At 46.3% G+C, this 6,000-nt stretch overlaps 4 non-coding genes across 4 annotated transcripts; all 4 read right to left on the bottom strand.

The window, feature by feature from the left end:
- Window positions 1–274: 274 nt before the first annotated feature.
- Window positions 275–356, bottom strand: trnal-aag (transfer RNA leucine (anticodon AAG)). Its single transcript has one exon. It is a non-coding gene; the product is annotated as a tRNA-Leu (tRNA).
- A 2,209-nt stretch (window positions 357–2,565) lies between these two features.
- On the bottom strand, window positions 2,566–2,647 carry trnal-aag (transfer RNA leucine (anticodon AAG)). The gene has a single exon. It is a non-coding gene; the product is annotated as a tRNA-Leu (tRNA).
- A 1,138-nt stretch (window positions 2,648–3,785) lies between these two features.
- Window positions 3,786–3,867, bottom strand: trnal-aag (transfer RNA leucine (anticodon AAG)). Its single transcript has one exon. It is a non-coding gene; the product is annotated as a tRNA-Leu (tRNA).
- Window positions 3,868–4,798: 931 nt separating this feature from the next.
- Window positions 4,799–4,880, bottom strand: trnal-aag (transfer RNA leucine (anticodon AAG)). Its single transcript has one exon. It is a non-coding gene; the product is annotated as a tRNA-Leu (tRNA).
- Window positions 4,881–6,000: the final 1,120 nt, after the last annotated feature.

Raw genomic sequence — 6,000 nt, 5'->3', positions numbered from 1 at the left:
GGGATTCAAACCCACACACCCGAAGAGACTGGAGCCTAAAGCCAGTGCCTTAGACCCATCGGCCACACTACCCCAGTGGCATTTATACCGTGGGCCCTTTTTCCCCAGTCTTACGAAAGCAGAACAGCAGAGAGGACGCCGAGCTTCCTTGTGAAGCCCTTCAACTTTGGCCAATTAGGCCACGTTTGGATGTGACCGGGAGCATGCAGTATCACTTTGCAAATCTGTTTGCTCAAGCAGAGAGGTCAATCTCAAGGATCCTAAAATGACTGTCTGGCAGCGGTGGGATTCGAACCCACGCCCCCGAAGAGACTGGAGCCTTAATCCAGCGCCTTAGACCGCTCGGCCACGCTACCTTGTAAAGATGCTTTTCCTGTGCACTTTTTCCACCAACTTGTTTCATGTAGCGCAACAGCGCTGGAAAATCTATTCAATTTGGCCGTTACTTGCTGGAGCTCCTCCACAAAGAAAGAGAGCTCCTTAATACCAGTTAGGAAGCACTCCCACCTTCCTGTCAACCACAGTTCTGTCTCTATTTGAGCACACCTCAAGGCATTTGATGTCTACTCCAATTGGCAGCCAGCTGCGATGCATTTAAGCACCGTATTACAAGGTAACTGTTTTTTCACAAAAGAGTGAAAATTACTGATTCCATCACAGCAGACCCCACATTGTTGTTGTTATTATATTCAAATCCAGTTATAAAGTAATATTACTCTAATTGTGAATCATTACTGTTCCTGTTTCAACCGGGTGTTCTTGCTAAAAGGAACAATGGCTGAGAGAGCCTTCCAGTACAGACGTTGCCAAGGTCGTGGTAAAGACATTTGCTCCTGAGCAGATTCGAGATTGGGGATGTGTTGCCGTCACAACAACAAGTCTGCCGTGAGTTTCAAAGGACACATTATACTGACTAGCTGCCAACTTAAGTGTACTCTCACAATTCCCGGGCGTTTAAAGTGAATACACTCAAGCAGTTTGCTGCCCTGTTGAAAACCACATCTGGCAGCAGTGGGATTTGAACTCACGCCCCCAAAGAGACTGGAGCCTAAAGCCAGTGCCTTAGACCCATCGGCCACGCTACCCCGGTGGCATTCATACCGTGGGCCCTTTTTCCCCAGTCTTACGAAAGCAGAACAGCAGAGAGGACGCCGAGCTTCCTAGTGAAGCCCTTCAACTTTGGCCAATTAGGCCACATTTGGATGTGACCGGGAGCATCCAGTATCACTTTGCAAATCTGTTTGCTTAAAGGGCCATGAAACCCCCTCGTTTCAGCAGGGTGTTTTCACACCTCTATTTTGGAAAAAGTCAGAAAAGTGGGCGTGTCCAGCTCTGTTTAGGGGGGAGTGTCGGAGGAAGAAAAGTGGGATGGTGTGGGAGTGTCTATTTGGGCACGCGCGAGTTTCAGAGTCAAAATACACACACACACACACACACACACACACACACACACACACACACACACACACACACACACGATAAAGTGATGGTGTTTAACCTACATGGACATCTGTAGTCGAATTATTTGCCAAATTATTAAATGGTGGACTTTAGCTGCAGTTTGGCTCTTTCATTCAGGGAGTTCATTCATGCCCCTCGCGACAAACGAGATATTTGATTCAAGGAACTGCTCTAAGCATGTATTTTTCATGCAATGTTTTATACCGCACGGCGAATGAGAGAAAAAAAAACCTCCGCATTTCCCAGAAACTTAGATGCACACGGCAGGTAGTGTCAGAAAGCCGCGCGTGTTATTCCGGTCACAAAATGCGGTAAAAAATCCTACACAAGGTTAAAGTTTGGTTATGGTGCTAACGTGTTTACACTCTGTGCAATAGTTTGTTAGATACGAACAAACTGAATAAACTGGTCGCTCACTTACCATATCTGTAGAGACAGGACAATCACCAGCAACTAGAGCTGCGTCTTTATGAAGAGAATACTACAAACGAATCCAGATCTCAGCGTTTGCAGATGAGAACAGCTCACAGGTAAACAATAATCCTCCTTAGACACATAAGTTATTGTTGTCGCGCGTCGCGTACACTGTTAATCCACACGTGACTCTGAGCTCTCACAGAGAGAAAATGAAAACGAAACTTAACTGCAGCAAACTATAAAAGCAACACTTCACGCTTGTTTTGCCAACACAACGTGGCGTCTCTGTCCTGAAAACACGGTTATAGTAAAGAATATTAATGAAGTTGCACAATAGAGCGCGCTGATTGGTTTGAACCAAGCCTTACTCATGCATTAATGCATCACACTGTAAGACGTAATTAGACTCACTTAGGCACAGACACCCAGTCTGCACGCTGGAATACACGCTATTATGTCATGACCGTGACGCAGCTTCAAAAATTCGTTTCAAACTGGAAGTACGAATTTGCTTGAAATAACGCAAAAACAACCAATTTACACTTTTTAGTGACATATAGGTGTCTTAATAGTGTTTTTAGCAGTGTGGGACACATATACGACTGTCAACAGCTCAAAAAATGTGTTTTGGTGTTTCGTGACCCTTTAAGCAGAGAGATCAATCTCAAGGATCCTAAAATGACTGTATGGCAGCGGTGGGATTCGAACCCACGCCCCCGAAGAGACTGGAGCCTTAATCCAGCGCCTTAGACCGCTCGGCCACGCTACCTTACAAAGGTCCTTTTCCTGTGTACTTTTTCAACCAACTTGTTTCATGTAACGCAACAGCGCTGGAAAATCGATTCAATTTGGCCGTTACTTGCTGGAGCTCCTCCACAAAGAAAGAGAGCTCCTTAATACCAGCTTAGGAAGCACTCCCACCTTCCTGTCAACCACAGTTCTGTCTCTATTTGAGCACACCTCAAGGCATTTGATGTCTACTCCAATTGGCAGCCAACTGTGATGCATTTAAGCACCGTATTACAAGGTAACTGTTATTTCACAAAAGAGTGAAAGCTACTGATTCCATCACAGCAGACCCCACAATGTTGTTGTTATTATATTCAAATCCAGTTATAAAGTATTATTATTCTAATTGTGAATCATTACTGTTCCTGTTTCAACCGGGTGTTCTTGCTAAAAGGAACAATGGCTGAGAGAGCCTTCCAGTACAGACGTTGCCAAGGATCCTAAAATGACTGTCTGGCAGCAGTGGGATTCGAAGCCAGGCCCCCGAAGAGACTGGAGCCTTAATCCAATGAATTAGACCACTTGGCCATGCTACCCTGTAATGGCGCTTTCCCTCAGCACTTTTCACACCAACTTGTTTCATGTAGCGCAACAGCGCTGGGAATCATTACTGTTCCTGTTTCAACTGGGTGTTCTTGCTAAAAGGAACAATGGCTGAGAGAGACTTCCAGTACAGACGTTGCCAAGATCATTGTAAAAACATTTGCTCAGTCTGCCATAAGTTTCAAAGAACACATTATATTGACTAGCTGCCAACTTAAGTGTACTTAGACAATTCCCGGGCGTTTAAAGCGAATACACTCAAGCAGTTTGTTGCCATGTTTAAAACCACATCTGGCAGCGGTGGGATTCGAACCCACACACCCGAAGAGACTGGAGCCTAAAGCCAGTGCCTTAGACCAACGGCCACACTACCCCAGTGGCATTTATACCGTGGGCCCTTTTTCCCCAGTCTTACGAAAGCAGAACAGCAGAGAGGACGCCGAGCTTCCTTGTGAAGCCCTTCAACTTTGGCCAATTAGGCCACGTTTGGATGTGACCGGGAGCATCCAGTATCACTTTGCAAATCTGTTTGCTCAAGCAGAGAGGTCAATCTCAAGGATCCTAAAATGACTGTCTGGCAGCAGTGGGATTCGAACCCACGCCCCCGAAGAGACTGGAGCCTTAATCCAGCGCCTTAGACCGCTCGGCCACGCTACCTTGTAACGATGCTTTTCCTGTGCACTTTTTCCACCAACTTGTGTCATGTAGCGCAACAGCGCTGGAAAATCTATTCAATTTGGCCGTTACTTGCTGGAGCTCCTCCACAAAGAAAGAGAGCTCCTTAATACCAGTTAGGAAGCACTCCCACCTTCCTGTCAACCACAGTTCTGTCTCTATTTGAGCACACCTCAAGGCATTTGATGTCTACTCCAATTGGCAGCCAACTGCGATGCATTTAAGCACCGTATTACAAGGTAACTGTTGTTTCACAAAAGAGTGAAAGCTACTGATTCCATCACAGCAGACCCCACATTGTTGTTGTTATTATATTCAAATCCAGTTATAAAGTATTACTACTCTAATTGTGAATCATTACTGTTCCTGTTTCAACCGGGTGTTCTTGCTAAAAGGAACAATGGCTGAGAGAGCCTTCCAGTACAGACGTTGCCAAGATCGTGGTAAAGACATGTGCTCGAGAGCAGATCCGAGATTGGGGATGTGTTGCCGTCACAACAACAAGTCTGCCGTAAGTTTCAAAGAACACATTATACTGACTAGCTACCAACTTAAGTGTACTCTGACAATTCCCGGGCGTTTAAAGCGAATACACTCAAGCAGTTTGTTGCCATGTTTAAAACCACATCTGGCAGCAGTGGGATTCGAACCCACACACCCGAAGAGACTGGAGCCTAAAGCCAGTGCCTTAGACCCATCGGCCACACTACCCCAGTGGCATTTATACCGTGGGCCCTTTTTCCCCAGTCTTACGAAAGCAGAACAGCAGAGAGGACGCCGAGCTTCCTTGTGAAGCCCTTCAACTTTGGCCAATTAGGCCACGTTTGGATGTGACCGGGAGCATGCAGTATCACTTTGCAAATCTGTTTGCTCAAGCAGAGAGGTCAATCTCAAGGATCCTAAAATGACTGTCTGGCAGCGGTGGGATTCGAACCCACGCCCCCGAAGAGACTGGAGCCTTAATCCAGCGCCTTAGACCGCTCGGCCACGCTACCTTGTAAAGATGCTTTTCCTGTGCACTTTTTCCACCAACTTGTTTCATGTAGCGCAACAGCGCTGGAAAATCTATTCAATTTGGCCGTTACTTGCTGGAGCTCCTCCACAAAGAAAGAGAGCTCCTTAATACCAGTTAGGAAGCACTCCCACCTTCCTGTCAACCACAGTTCTGTCTCTATTTGAGCACACCTCAAGGCATTTGATGTCTACTCCAATTGGCAGCCAGCTGCGATGCATTTAAGCACCGTATTACAAGGTAACTGTTTTTTCACAAAAGAGTGAAAATTACTGATTCCATCACAGCAGACCCCACATTGTTGTTGGTATTATATTCAAATCCAGTTATAAAGTAATATTACTCTAATTGTGAATCCTTACTGTTCCTGTTTCAACCGGGTGTTCTTGCTAAAAGGAACAATGGCTGAGAGAGCCTTCCAGTACAGACGTTGCCAAGGTCGTGGTAAAGACATTTGCTCCTGAGCAGATTCGAGATTGGGGATGTGTTGCCGTCACAACAACAAGTCTGCCGTGAGTTTCAAAGGACACATTATACTGACTAGCTGCCAACTTAAGTGTACTCTCACAATTCCCGGGCGTTTAAAGTGAATACACTCAAGCAGTTTGCTGCCCTGTTGAAAACCACATCTGGCAGCAGTGGGATTTGAACTCACGCCCCCAAAGAGACTGGAGCCTAAAGCCAGTGCCTTAGACCCATCGGCCACGCTACCCCGGTGGCATTCATACCGTGGGCCCTTTTTCCCCAGTCTTACGAAAGCAAAACAGCAGAGAGGACGCCGAGCTTCCTAGTGAAGCCCTTCAACTTTGGCCAATTAGGCCACATTTGGATGTGACCGGGAGCATCCAGTATCACTTTGCAAATCTGTTTGCTTAAAGGGCCATGAAACCCCCTCGTTTCAGCAGGGTGTTTTCACACCTCTATTTTGGAAAAAGTCAGAAAAGTGGGCGTGTCCAGCTCTGTTTAGGGGGGAGTGTCGGAGGAAGAAAAGTGGGATGGTGTGGGAGTGTCTATTTGGGCACGCGCGAGTTTCAGAGTCAAAATACACACACACACACACACACACACACACACACACACACGATAAAGTGATGGTGTTTAAC

Source organism: Danio rerio, chromosome 6 (genome assembly GCF_049306965.1).
Source record: "Danio rerio strain Tuebingen ecotype United States chromosome 6, GRCz12tu, whole genome shotgun sequence".
Classification (NCBI taxonomy): Eukaryota; Metazoa; Chordata; class Actinopteri; order Cypriniformes; family Danionidae; genus Danio; species Danio rerio.
The sequence above is the reverse complement of the archived record's forward strand: the minus strand, read 5'-3'. Positions and strand labels throughout refer to the sequence as shown.